We start from the raw sequence: 15,804 nt of genomic DNA on the forward strand, positions 1-15,804 counted from the left end.
CGCCATTCTAAGTGGCATGAGATGGTATCTCATTGTGGTTTGGATTTGCATTTCTCTAATGACCAGTGATGATGAGCTTTTTTTCATATGTTTGTTGGCTGTATAAATGTCTTTTTTTTTCCTTGAGAAGGGTCTGTTCATATCCTTCACCCACTTTTTGATGGAGTTGTTTATTTTTTTTCTTGTAAATTTGTTTAAGTTCTTTGTTGATTCTGGATATTAGCCCTTTGTCCAATGGGTAGATTGCAAAAATATTCTCCCATTCTGTAGGTTGCCTGTTCACTCTTATGATAGTTTCTTTTGCTGTGCAAAAGTTCTTTAGTTTAATTAGATCCCATTTGTTAATTTTGGCTTTTGTTGCCATTGCCTATGCCTATGTCCTGAATGGTATTCCCTAGGTTTTCTTCCAGGGTTTTTATGGTTGTAGGTCTTACGTTTAAGTCTTTAATCCATCTTTAGTTAATTTTTGTATAAGGTGTAAGAAACGGGTCCAGTTTCATTTTTCTGCATATGGCTAGCCAGTTTTCCCAACACCATTTATTAAATAGGGAATCCTTTCCCCATTTCTTGTTTTTGTCAGGTTTATCAAAGGTCAGATTGTTGTAGATGTGTGGTGTTATTTCTGAGGCCTCTGTTCTGTTCTATTGATCTATATATCTGTTTTGGTACCAGTACCATGCTGTTTTGGTTACTGTACCCTTGTAGTATAGTTTGAAGTCAGGTAGAGTGATGCCTCCAGCTTTGTTCTTTTTGCTTAGGATTGTCTTGGCTATGCAAGCTCTCTTTTGGGTCTGTATGAAATTTAAAGTCATTTTTTCCAGTTCTGTGAAGAAAGTCAATGGAGATTGATGGGGATAGCATTGAATCTATAAATTACTTTGGGCAATATGGCCATTTTCATGATGTTGATTATTCGTATCCATGAGCATGGAATATTTTTCCATTTGTTTGTATCCTCCTTTATTTCATTGAGCAGTGGTTTGTAGTTCTCCTTGAAGAGGTCCTTCACATCCCTTGTAAGATGTATTCCTAGGTATTTTATTCTCTTTGTAGCAATTGTGAATGGGAGTCACTGATGATTTGGCTCTCTGTCTGTTATTGGTGTCTAGGAATGCTTGCAATTTTTGCACATTAATTTTGTATCATGAGGCTTTGCTGAAGTTGCTTATCAGCTTAAGTAGATTTTGGGCTGAGATGATGTGATTTTCTAAATATATAATCATGTCATCTGCAAACAGAGACAATTTGACTTCCTCTCTTCCTGTTTGAATGCCCTTTATTTCTTTCTCTTGCCTGATTGCCCTGGCCAGAACTTCCAATACTGTGTTGAATAGGAGTGGCTAGAGGGGGCATCCTTGTCTTGTGCTGGTTTTCAAAGGGAATGCTTCCAGTTTTTGCACATTTAGTATGACATTGGCTATGGGTTTGTCATACATAGCTCTTACTATTTTGAGATACGTTCCATTAATACCTAGTTTATTGAGAGTTTTTAACATGAAGGGCTGTTGAATTTAGACGGGGTGTATATCTTAAAACAATAGGTCAGCTTAGTCAGTCAGTAGTGTTTGAGAGACCTGAATAGCCAAATTAGGAAAAAGGATTGCAAGTTTATGTGAGTTCTTTGAGAATGAAGACAGTTTCCCACTGAGTTTCGCTGATTCTTTCCTTACTTAATGTTTTGTTTCTATTTGTTTGAGAAAACAATGTAAAACTTAGGTGTTACTATTTTATTTTATTTTTTATTTATTTTTTTATTTATTTTTTTATTTTTTTATTATTATACTTTAACTTTTAGGGTACATGTGCACATTGTGCAGGTTAGTTACATACGTATACATGTGCCATGCTGGTGTGCTGCACCCACTTACTCGTCATCTAGCATTAGGTATTTCTCCCAATGCTATCCCTCCCCCCTCCCCCCACCCCACAACAGTCCCCAGAGTGTGATGTTCCCCTTCCTGTGTCCATGTGACCTCATTGTTCAATTCCCACCCATGAGTGAGAATATGCGGTGTTTGGTTTTTTGTTCTTGCGATAGTTTACTGAGAATGATGGTTTCCAATTTCATCCATGTCCCTACAAAGGACATGAACTCATCATGTTTTATGGCTGCATAGTATTCCATGGTGTATATGTGCCACATTTTCTTAATCCAGTCTATCATTGTTGGACATTTGGGTTGGTTCCAAGTCTTTGCTATTGTGAATAATGCCACAATAAACATACGTGTGCATGTGTCTTTATAGCAGCATGATTTATAGTCCTTTGGGTATATACCCAGTAACGGGATGGCTGGGTCAAATGGTATTTCTAGTTCTAGATCCCTGAGGAATCGCCACACTGACTTCCACAATGGTTGAACTAGTTTACAGTTCCACCAACAGTGTAAAAGTGTTCCTATTTCTCCACATCCTCTCCAGCACCTGTTGTTTCCTGACTTTTTAATGATTGCCATTCTAACTGGTGTGAGATGGTATCTCATTGTGGTTTTGATTTGCATTTCTCTGATGGCCAGTGATGATGAGCATTTTTTCATGTGTTTTTTGCCTGCATAAATGTCTTCTTTTGAGAAGTGTCTGTTCATATCCTTCGCCCACTTTTTGATGGGGTTGTTTGTTTCTTTCTTGTAAATTTGTTTGAGTTCATTGTAGATTCTGGATATTAGCCCTTTGTCAGATGAGTAGGTTGCGAAAATTTTCTCCCATGTTGTAGGTTGCCTGTTCACTCTGATGGTAGTTTCTTTTGCTGTGCAGAAGCTCTTTAGTTTAATTAGATCCCATTTGTCAATTTTGGCTTTTGTTGCCATTGCTTTTGGTGTTTTAGACATGAAGTCCATGCCCATGCCTATGTCCTGAATGGTAATGCCTAGGTTTTCTTCTGGGGTTTTTATGGTTTTAGGTCTAACGTTTAAGTCTTTAATCCATCTTGAATTGATTTTTGTATAAGGTGTAAGGAAGGGATCCAGTTTCAGCTTTCTACATATGGCTAGCCAGTTTTCCCAGCACCATTTATTAAATAGGGAATCCTTTCCCCATTGCTTGTTTTTCTCAGGTTTGTCAAAGATCAGATAGTTGTAGATGTGTGGTATTATTTCTGAGGGCTCTGTTCTGTTCCATTGATCTATATCTCTGTTTTGGTACCAGTACCATGCTGTTTTGGTTACTGTAGCCTTGTAGTATAGTTTGAAGTCAGGTAGTGTGATGCCTCCAGCTTTGTTCTTTTGGCTTAGGATTGACTTGGTGATGTGGGCTCTTTTTTGGTTCCATATGAACTTTAAAGTAGTTTTTTCCAATTCTGTGAAGAAAGTCATTGGTAGCTTGATGGGGATGGCATTGAATCTGTAAATTACCTTGGGCAGTATGGCCATTTTCATGATATTGATTCTTCCTACCCATGAGCATGGAATGTTCTTCCATTTGTTTGTATCCTCTTTTATTTCCTTGAGCAGTGGTTTGTAGTTCTCCTTGAAGAGGTCCTTCACATTACTATTTTAAACAAAAATTAATTACAGTCATATTTATAACTAGGCTAGGAGTAAAAGATATATTTAGTTAGGGGGAAAACTCATTTTTATTTTCTAATTTTGAGAGGTACTTTTAAAACTAAGATTGGTTTTCTTTTATGAATTGTAAAAATCTTTTGATGTTATTCTTTTAACTGAAGGGTGTAAGACCAAAAGTAAAATAAAATAAATTAAAGAACACTGGATTTGGAATTGAAAACCAGGATCCAGTGCTGGTTTTGACACTTGATAGCCTGAGGGGATAATGGTGTAACTTCCTGAATCTATAAAATGTGAGGAAAACTCATTTTAATATGCATAGTAAACTAACACAGTCTTCCATTACCAATGCTTATTATCATTGTTGCTTTAATATGAAAGTATTTTCACTATATCAAAGTTACTAGCATAAAATCAATCATCAGTGAATCCATTATCAATCTAATCAGTGTCTATCTGGCATCTTTGTCTTGCTAGTGTACCCACTTCCTCCTTTTGGTGGTATAACTGGCTCTTTCCTTCAGGGAACACATTCTGTGATGTGGGCAGATTTATTTCTTCTGTAGCCAAAAGCATAAGAATTAATTAGAATGTCTGTCACTCTGGCCCTGGGATTTTTCTAACATAAAGAAATGTTGAAAAATGTTAATGCTGAGTAGCCATCTCCCACCACCTTCAATCCACAATCAATATTTTATTATAGCTAATTTATCCATTTATCTATCTTCCTACCCTTACATCAATGCATCTTATGTTTTGATGCATTTAAAATTGACTTGCAGGTATCAGTACAGTTACTCTAAACACTTCCACACATATTATTGATTAGAGTTTAATATTTCCATGAGGCAGTGCAACTCAAATCTCTACCAGATATGGAATGTTATTATCCCAGAAAATTGTTCTCTCGTGCCCCTTTTCACTCAATCTCCATCTACCTCTCTCAGCTGCAATCATTACCAGGGTGGTTTTCAACCATATATTAGTTTTTGACTACAGTAAAGCTGCAAATAAATGGAATCTTTTGTGTAAGATTTCTTCATATGTGTTAATGTGTATACCAGTTTATCCCTTATTTCTGAATAGTATTCTATTGTATGAATATATTGGTTTGTTTACGAATTACGCTATTAATGGGGGCATGAGGTGTTTTTGGTTTTCAGATATTATCAATAAAGCTTCTGTGAACAGTCTTCTACATAGTCTCTCATGAAGGTGATTTCATTTCTCATGAGTAAACACTGAGAAATGAAAAGCCTGTCATAAGGCAGGTATAGGTTTAAAATGATCTCATAACTTTTCTCATAATAAGGATATAATGTTATATTCCCACTAGTAATTTGTAGAAGTTTCAGTTCCACATCCTCACCATCATTTGGTGTGTCAACATTTTTAAGTTTAGCTATTCTGGAGTGTGAATATTAGTATCTAATAGTAGTTGTATTTTGCCTTTCCCTGATGTCTAATGATGCTGAGCACCTTTTCATGCACTTATTGGCCATTCATACACCTTTTTTAATGATGAACCTACTCGATATTTTGCCCATTTTTAATTGGCTTGTTCGTCTTTTTATTGCTGAGCAGTAGAACTTAGTTATTTATCGTAGACATCAGTCCTTTGCCAGATATATGTTTTGCAAATTGTTTTTTCTAGTTTGTGGCTTGCTCATTTATTTCTTTTCTTTTACGGTTAGTGCCTCTTAGGACCTGTCCTAGAAACCTCTGTCTACTTCTTATTTGAAAAGGTATTCTCCTCTGCTGTTTTCTAAAAGCTTTATAGTTTTAATATATTGATCTATGATCCATCTGAAATTAACTTTTCTGTATGGTATAAATCTGGGCGAGAGTTTTTTTGTTGTTGCTGATTGTTACCTGATGATTTCAGCACTGTGTGTTTAAAACAAACAAACAAACAACAACAACAACAAGAACAACAACAAACCCTTGACTGTCCACACTGGGTTCCTTTGGTGCCTTTATTAAATATGAAGTGGTTGTATATATGGGTCTATTTTCTATTGCCTCTTCAGTTTGTTACACTGATCTATTGTCAATTTTTATGCCAGTACCATACTTTCCTTAATGTAGCATTCTAATAAGTCTTAAAGTCAAACGGTTAGCAGTCCTCCAAAGCTGTTTTTCTTTTCAAGATTCTTTTGCCTATTCGAAGTTTTTATTTTTTGCATTTCCATATAAATTTTAACATCTTGTCAATTTGTTTAAAAAATTATGGGAACTCTTTTGGTGTGGAATGTATAGATTAATTTGGGCATAATTATATTTTGTATCTTGCAATCCGTGGAAATGATGAATCTCATGATTTATTTAGTGTTCTTTAATTTCTCTAAGCAATTTTTGTAGTTTTCAGTGTAAAGCTCCAATATTGTTTTAAATGCATTCTTAAGTAATAGCATGTATTTTCATACTTTTATAAATAGAATTCTCTAATTTTTGAACTGCTGCTAGTATAGAAAAAAATGTGATAGATTTTTATATATTTAGCTCACACCCTGTGACTTTGGTCATTTCACTTATTAATCATAGTAGTTATGTTGTCAAGTTCTTAGGATCTTCTTCATAAGCAATCATGGTATCTGCAAGCAGAATTTTATTTCTTTCCACTTGTTGTGCCTTTATTTATTTCTTATCCTATTGCGCTCTTAAGACCTCCAGTAAAATGTTGAATAGAAATGATGTGAATAGGTATTCTTGCTTTGTTCCCCATTATAGGTTAAAACACTCAATATATGAACATGAAATATGGTAATTGTAGTTTCTTAATAGCTTCTCAATTTGCTAAGAGTGGTATGAATGAGTGTTGATCATCAAATGCTTTTCAACATTCATTGAAATGATCATGTAATTGTTTCTCATTTATTCTCTTAATATGGTGAATGATAATGATTTTTGAATGGTAAGCCAATCTTGAGCTTTTGTAAAACAGCGAAGATAAACAACATTATCATGATGCATTGTTCTTTTTATATATTACTGGATTAATTTAACAATATTTTCAAGGGATGTAAAGGACATTAATATATGGATTTATATTTGTAAATGTTGTATTAATGGTATTGTTGCCTTCATAAAACCAACTGGGAAGTGTTCTCACTCTATTTGATGCAAGAGTTTGTTTGGATTGATGCTATTTCTTCCTTAAATGTTTGGTAGCCTTCACTACTGAAACCATATGGGCCTATAGTTTTTCTTTATAGAAATATTTTGATAACAAATGAATATATAATAGATGTAGAGCTACTCAGATTTTATTATTCATTTCGTGTTTTTATAATATTTATTTTTCAAGAAATTTGTTCATTGCACTTATGTTGTAGAATTTCCTGGCATGTGGTAGATATTTTATTTTTCATTTCAGTAGCTTTGGGAGAACATGTGATTTTTGGTTATGTAGAAGTTCTTTAGCAGTGATTTCTGAGATTTTGACGCACCCATCACTGGAGCAATGTACACTGTACCCAATGTGTAGTCTTTTATTCCTCACCCCCCTCCCACTCTTCTTCCCGAGTCCCCAAAGTCCATTATATCATTCTTATGCCTTTGCGTCCTCCTAGCTTAGCTCCCACTTATAGGTGAGAACAAATGATATCTGGTTTTCCATTCCTGAGTTACTTCACTTAGAATAGTGGTCTCCAACTCCATCCAAGTTGCTGCAAATGCCATTATTTCGTTCTTTTTTTATGGCTGAGTAGTATCCCACGGTGTGTGTATGTATGTGTGTGTGTGTGTGTGTGTGTGTGTATATATATATACACACACACACATATATATACATATATATCACATTTTCCCTATTCATTTGTTGGTTGATGGGCATTTCAACTAGTTTCATACTTCTGCAATTGTGAAGTGTGCTGCTGTAAACATGCGGGGGCAAGTGTCTTTTTCATATAATGACTTCTTTTGCTTTGGGTAGATACCCAGTAGATATCTTAATATTGTACCACAGGCTCCTGAGACACTGTTTATTATGTTTCAATCTTTTAAGTTTTTATTCTTCAGATTGGATTATTTATATTAGTATATCTTCAGCCGCCTTCCTGTCTTCAGTTTTCTCTTCCTTCAGTTAGTTATCACCACTCTGCTATTAATCCTATCTAGTGAATTTTTAATTTCAGATATGGTTCTGTTATATAATTTCAATTTGGTATTTTATATAGTTTCCATTTCCCTACTGAGTATTTTTATTTTTATTCTTTGAGAACATAATTTCGTTTATGTCTTTAAGCATAATTATCATAGTTATCTTCTTAGACTTCTTTGCTATTAATAGTTCCCACAACTGAGTCATCTTAGTGTTGTGGAGTATTACCTGTTTTTTCTCTTAAATATGGGTCACATTTTTTTTCTTCGTATATCATTTTTATTTGTATTTTGGATTGTTTTAATAAGGTTGTAGATACTTTTAATTTTGTTATTTTTTTCCTAAGGAGGGTTGATTGAATTCATTTTAGTAGGCATTTGACTTGGATGGACTAAAACTACAAGTCTGTCTCTTTTCAAGTGACCAGCAACTCAAATACGAGTTCAGTTGTTTTAACTGTGGCTGGGTTGTTTGGCATTTACCTTGCGCATTCCTGATTCAGTGGTCAGCCAGATATTTGGGCAGAAAAAAAATACATATATATAATATATATGTATATAACATAGTGTATATCTATCTACACTATATAATTATATATGTATATATGTGTGTGTATATATATACACATATAGAAATAAATACGTACACACACACGTAGAGTTTTTTTTTTTTTTTTTTTTTTACTTTCTGGCTCTCTCCTTTCCTGGATTGTCAGCTGCCCCCCTCACCCCCCCCCCCCCCCCACAACACACTTTTCGGCAGATATAACCCTGAGCCATTTCCTTCTTCCAGGCGTTCACTCTCCTTCACTCTCCACCTGCCTATTTGATTTTTGGTCGGTTTGATTGGTGTTTATTTTGTTTTGTTTTCATCTCCGGTTCCTTTGTGTAGCTTTGTTTTTGTACTTTGTTTTTGTTTTTGTTTTCGTCTGTATTCCTAAATTTGGTTGTTTTAATAGGAGATCTATACCATACCAAAAGCACAATTCCCAGAATGTGTGTTTGCATTTGTCTTCTAAGTGAACTCCTGGATTATCCAGCTGCGTTATCTACATAGAGAGCCAGATCATCTGTCTCAGGCAGTTCTCCTTTGACCAGATCTTTCCATTATGAAAGCTCAGGGACATTAAAGTCGTTCTCAAATCCCTTTGTTAAAGAACTGCGCCATTTTACTAAGATTATGTAATTTTTAATCTTTTAATACAAAGGAAGAAAATTTTATTTAGCAGAGGGTTAAACTATTCTGCTATGATTTTGCAGCTAAATTAAAAGAATTATTATACTTAAAGATTTTTGTTCTGATTAGTGGGTAGTGTTATTTTTATATTAAAAAAACAGATAAAATCTCAGTCCATAACTTCAGGGACAAAGGAAATATAATTTTTAAAAATTTTCTAAGTAAGTGATAAAAGACTATACATTGGGTACAGTATACACAGGAGATGAGTACACCAAAATTTCAGAAATCATCACTAAATAACTTATGCAGGCAACTAAATACCACTTGTTCCCCCAAAAACTATTGAAATGATAATTTTAAAAAGAGCTCCCAGAAAAAGAATATCTAATTTTTTTTTCTTTTCATTGTAAGCCTCTACCACCTGGTAGGAGAAGGTAATAGTAAATTTGGTATCTTCTCCCTTTTCTTCCCAGGGAGTATTTCCACATGCTACTGGGTTATAGATGCCAAACATTAGAGAAAATAATTTAGTCCTTGGTTCATCTGACTACACTGGCATCCATTAAAAGTCTATTATTTCTTTGGTTATTTGTCATCTATACATGGCTTTCTTTTCATCTTAAGGACTCCTATTAAGTCTTGTTCTCTCTCTCAGCTAACTCCTGGGATTCTCTTTACAGCATGAGTTCTTGTTCCTGTGTTCAGAGATCTGTTATCATGTTTCTAATTTCTTGATGTTACTTACCCTCAAACACATAGTGCCTGCGTATCTATCTTTCTTTGACTATTCAGGCATTAGCCCTTTCTCTTTTGCCTCGCTCCTGGCACCATAGAGTATGGTAAAATTCTGAGATTTGGCCAGGTGCAGTGGCTCACAACTGTAATCCCAGCACTTTGGGAGGCTAAGGCAGGTGGATCACCTGAGGTCAGGAGTTTGAGACCAGCCTGGCCAACATGGCGAAACCCTGTCGTTACTAAAAGTACAAAAATTAGCCGGGCGTGGTGGTGGGCACCTGTAATGCAAGCTACTCAGGAGGCTGAGGCAGGAGAATCGCTTGAACCTGGGAGGCAGAGGTTGCAGTGAGCCGAGATCGCGCCACTGCACTCCAGCCTGGGCTACAAGAGCAAGACTCAGTCTCAAAAAAAAAAAAAAAAAAAAGGAGAAACCTGAGATTTTGCTGCTGCATTCCTGAAACTCCCTCAGGACTGTAAATACCTCCCTCTCCCTCTCTTTTCCTCTCTCTTTCCTGTCTCCACCAGCCCCTCCCACGATACCATCACATACCATTCACTCACACAGAGAGCTACGCTTCAGAAGCCCCCTGGAATTCCCAATACTGATGCACTCCCTGATTCTCTTCCTGTCCCTGGAGAAGGGCTTCTTTTCTAGTCTGGCGGCTAAGAAAGCTCTGCCTTTATAACAAAACTGTTTATACTCTTAGTCTCTCAGGATTTAGACTTCTGAAACCCAAAAGCTTTGCTTTCTAAAAGTGTGGGTGTGAGAATAAAAATCTAGCTTGAAGGAAGTAAAGTTATAAGTTTGATAGGAATTGAGGGGGAGGAGGTAGTGAAAATTAGTTAATTTTTTGGAACACTATCTTATCACATACATTTGCCCTTTATACATTTATTATTTTTGCTATTCAAATAAAAGTAACAATATGCATTTTAACAGAGTAATTTTTTATTTGTGCTTATTAAATTAAATTTTTCTGTTTTCTATCATCTTGGATATAATAAATGAAGTGTAAATATATGTATATACTTGTATAATTACAGTCAAGAGTTTAAAGTTTGTATTCTAAATTGTCTCATTTATAATTTTTATGCTAAAGAACGTGTGATGAGAGACCTCTGTGGAATTTTGATGCAAATGTCAACCAAAAATTCTTGGTAGCATAGATCACCTGTCTAATTCAAGACCTAATGCTGAATTAATTATTAGACAAACATCTCTGTAAATACAAGATTGGTTTATTTTTATCATGAATAAAGGGGAATTCTCATACAGTTTTATTTTACAGTCTTTTAGACCTTACAGTTTAATATCTAAATATTCAACATTTACATTAGAGATACAATTAGACTATCTATCTGATATTCATTAGATAGCCTAATGGATTTGTCATTATTGTCCTTCTGTCACTTTCCATTTTTAAAATTTTCCCTTATTATTCCAGCATCTTCAGTGTATTATATAAGAAAAATATATTTATCAAACTGCTCTTAGCATGAGGAAACATAATATACCAAGGAAACAGGAGGGAATTTCAGAAATTAGAATAAATTAAAACTTTGAGTTAATTTTTTGAACGAGTTTTTATGTTTAAAAATGTGCCATGTTTGTAGGGTCTCTTGAATTACCTGTAATATACTATAACTGATTTCAGCTTGATATGTATTATTTTAACGTAAAAAAAGATTTCATGTACTTTGCAGAGTCTTTGTTATCATTATCATAACAATAATGTGATTTTTATGTTTTAATTACCACAAAACAGCAACCACCACAGACTAACTAAAATAAACTTTGTATAGCTTCCATGCTACACACAAACTAATCATTCAAAGTTTTCTCAGGATGATGAAATTTTTAAAATCATGTTAAATTAACCATAATTTTAATAATAATTTATGTCAAACAATATTTTTTCTGTATCCTTCATCTCCATATCTATAAAATGGGGGCAGGGTTGACTAAGTGATTCCAAGATCTTATTTGGCTCTAAAAGTATTTGATTCTAATAAACAATGAAATAACCGCAAATACCATTAAGTATAGACAATGAGTATCAAAGGAATAATGACGCATTGCTCTACTATATAAATAACCTTTTTTTTACTGTAATCATTCTTTACCTGCTATTGTGAATCAGTAGTTTTGATGTTAAATTGTGGTGTTTTTAAACAAACAGTATCATTTTATTTTATTTTATTTTATTTTATTTTCCTCAGTTTTATTTAGGTATAATTGACAAATGAAAATTGTATACATTTAAGGTGCACACGTGATATTTTGATATATGCATGGATTATAAAATGTAACAAGCTAATGCCTCTATCACTTCATAGTTACCTTTTTTTCTATAGTGAAAACAATTAAGATCTACTCTTCACGCAAATTTTAAGTATACAATGCTTTACTATTAACTACAGTCACCATAATGTACATAAGATCTCCAGGAGTTTTTCATCTTATAACGGAAAGTTTGTTCTTGATTGAATGGTTCACTGAGGTGAACATATATCATTGCACCTGTGAGGTCACAGGTGCAATGACCCCACACATGCATAAATTTTATATTTGCATTTTAGCTTCTTGACTCAGCATAATCTCTCATCTGTCCTCTCCAGTGAATTCTTAATTACTGATTATGTCTTTACCTGCTTTGCTTGCAAGTTTTGCAAGAAATTTTGCATGTTATTGTATGTGTGTGAATGTGTGTATAGCAATAAAATCATTTCTGTTATAAGCACTTGATAGAAGCATATATCTTTATATCAGTCTTGCGATTTCAGAGTACTTTCGCATATATGAGCGATCCTACCTTATTTTATTGCATCACATTGCAAAATAACCTTGGCTGTTATACTTCAAGGTCTCAGGTGTTGAGTCATTAGCAGCCATGGAATAGATCAGAATTATATTACAGCTGCACAACTACAAACAAAAGGTAATCCAAGATCTTTCAGGCTTAACATCAGCATATGGACAACTCCTTAGCACTTGGCTGAAAGAAAGTTAATTCGGGAATTTCAAGCCAAATTCCCTCAGGATGACTTCTCCGAATGATTTTTAACTCCTGTAATACAAATAGAAAGGCATGTGAAAATAAATAGTATGCAATTAAAACAGAGAGCAATAACACAGATATTTGTGTATACATCTTCCAAAATTGGTCATTTTATAAAGAATGTATTTTAGCATATTTAGTTTATACATGCATGCACTTGGGAATTATTTAGTTCACTGACATCCTGGGTAGAAACTAGTAATAGAAACAGATCTATGACAATTTATTAGAATTATTAAGTCTATACTTTTAAAATTAAACACAAAGTGGCATCTACCAGAATTATAAACAAGAAACTGAATTTCAGAACATTTAAATTTCAGAAATCTGTGTGGCTGTCTGGACTGTTGAAACCACCTCCTGTTCTTCCTGCTTAAACCCTCTCTCTGCCTATACTCCCACCCATATGCCCTAAATCCATACTCCTCCTAATAGGCAAATTGATCTTGGAGAAATCAGATCAAATCTCCTATATAAGACCAAGAATATTATTTTTCCAGTGTACCTTATATAAATTAAAACCATCTCTGTGGACTCTAAGTGCTGTCACGACTGCATCTGCCTCTTGGACTTCATCTTTCACTCCTCTCTCCTCAGCATTGCAGCCACACTGGCATGGACATGCCAAGTGCATTTCTGCTATGCTCACTAATCCATTTGCCTAGACTGCCCTGCCCCTGCCCGTGGATCTTCTAATTTTTTTTATTTAATAGACTTTATTTTTAGAGTAGTTTTAAGTTTACAGAAAAATTGGACAGAAGGTATAGGAAGTTTTCGTATACCCCTTCTCCTTTCTCACCCCCTTACACTATATTTCGTATTATTAACATTTTGCATTCGTATAGTACAATTGTTATAACAGATGAAGTAATATTGATATATTGTTATTAAATAAAGTGCATTAAGGTTTACTCTTTGTGCTGTTGAAGTCCATGCATTCTAACAAATGTATAACATCATGCATCCATCATTACATAACATACAGAATAGTTTTACTGCCCTAAAATTCCCCTGTGTGCCACCTATTTATCCCTTCTTCTTCCTTCCTCCTAAACTCTTGGCAGTCACAAATTCTTTTTACTGTCTCTATATTTTTGCCTTTTCCAGGATGTCATATATTTGGAATTATATAGTTTGTGGCTTTTGCAGACTGGCTTCTTTCACTAAGCAATATGGATTCAAGGTTCCCCTATGTCTCTTCATGGTTTGATAGATCATTTCTTTTTAGCACTGAATAATATTTCATTTTATGGCTTTACTACAGTTTGTTTATCATTTCACCTATTGAAGGACATCTTGGTTGCTTTCATGTTTTTGCAATTGTGGGAAAGATTGCCATAAACATCAAGTTTTCAACTCTTTTGAGTAAACGCTTAGAACAATACTGATGAATCATATGGTAACAGTATGTTAAGTTTTGTCAGAAATTGCCAAACTGTTTGCCAAAGTGGATGTACAAATTTGTATTCTCACCAACAATAAATTTGAGCTCCTGTTGGCTCCACATTCTCACCAGGATTTGTTATATCCGCATTATGGATTTTGGCCATTCTAATCAGTGTACAGTAGTATCTCATTGTTGTTTTAATTTGCAATTTCCTGATGACATATGATGTTGAGCATCTTTTCATATGCTTATTTGCCATCTGTGTATCTTCTTTGACGGTGTGTCTGTGCAGATCTTTTGCACACTTTTTAATTGGGTTATTTATTTTCTTATGATTGAGTTTTCAAAGTTTTGTTGTATATTTTGGATATAACCCCTTTATCTAATACATGTTTTGCAAACATTTTCTCCCAGTCTTTAGTTTATCTTTTTATTCTCTTAACATGTCATTTGCAGAGCAGAAGTTTTTAATTTTAATGAGGTACAGTGTATAATTTTTTTGTGGATCAAACTTTTGGTATTGTATCTAAAAAGTTGTCCCCAAACCAGTGGTCATGTAGATTTTCTTTTATTTATGTTCTAGAAGTTTTATAGTTTTGCCTTTTACATTTAGGTCTATAATTCATTTTGAGTTAATTATTGTGAGTTCTAATAATTTCTTATTGCTGTTTCTTATTTGTATTCTGATTTTAATGTTAACTTCTCAAAGGGGCCTTTCCTAATCACCCTAGCTAAAGCAGTCCCTCCCAACCAATCACTGTTTGATCCATTATTCTAATTTTCCCCTAGCATTGCCATTATCTAAAATTATATTGTTCTTTATTTATTTTCATTCTTACTTTTTATTTCTCTGTAAGTCCTACGTGAGCTGAGACTCAGTTTGTTTTGTTTACTGCTCTATCCCCAGGGTCTAAGACACTACTTGAAAATTATTTAGTGAATAAATGAATGAACAAGAAATGCATTTAACAAAACTCACAGACACATAATGATATATGTTCAAGTCCTTATCTGTGAGTGTCTTTGTAAGTAACAAAGACAGACAACTAATAGGAAAGAAAACTAGGGTAGCGAAGAGGCAGCAACATTCAAACAAAAGTATTACTATTTTGTTTGTTTTGCCTGTAGCATGTATTAAGTCCAACTGAATCTAGAATACGTTGCCACAAGAATGTTAGTAATGTTGGCTAGAATCTTAGTAATGTTGAATGATTTGCATGGAAGTTTTTCAAGTCCCTTATCTATTGCCAATAGACTTTATTTTTGGAGCATACCTATTTAAACATTGTGAACAGTCAACAGAGCTTAACAAATTAGATATAGAATGAATGTTGCACAACAGAGTAAAAGCCATATATGACAACCCCACAACTAACATCGTACCTATGGTGAAAAATTGAAAGCTTTTTCTCTAAGACCACTTCTGTTCAACATAATACTGAAAATCCAAGATAGGGCATTTAGGCTAAAGAAAGAAATAAAAGTTATCCAAACAGAAAAGAATAAAGTGAAATTGTCTCTGTGTACTGACAACATGATGTTATAGAAAAAATATTAAATAATCCAACAAAAAATGTTAGAACTAATAAACAAATTTGGTAAAGTTTCAGGATACAAAATCAACTTACAAAAAATCGGTAATGTTTCTATACACTAACAACAGACTGCCTAAAAAAAAAATTAAGAAAACAGTCCCAATTACAAAAGAGTTAAAAAGAATAAAATACTTAGGAGTCAGTTTAACCAAGGAAGTGAAATATCTGTATACTGAAAACCATAAAACATTGATAAAAAAAAAAGGTGTCACAAATAAATGGAAAGATACCCCATGTTTGTGAAT

The 15,804-nt window shown here is 34.0% G+C and overlaps 1 protein-coding gene across 5 annotated transcripts in view; it reads left to right on the forward strand.

The window, feature by feature from the left end:
• SPAG16 (sperm associated antigen 16) overlaps window positions 1–15,804 on the forward strand; it is a 1,164,663-nt gene that overhangs the window by 1,005,688 nt on the left and 143,171 nt on the right. The window lies entirely within an intron of this gene.

The sequence above is a fragment of the Gorilla gorilla genome, chromosome 11 (genome assembly GCF_029281585.2).
Source record: "Gorilla gorilla gorilla isolate KB3781 chromosome 11, NHGRI_mGorGor1-v2.1_pri, whole genome shotgun sequence".
Lineage (NCBI taxonomy): Eukaryota > Metazoa > Chordata > Mammalia > Primates > Hominidae > Gorilla > Gorilla gorilla.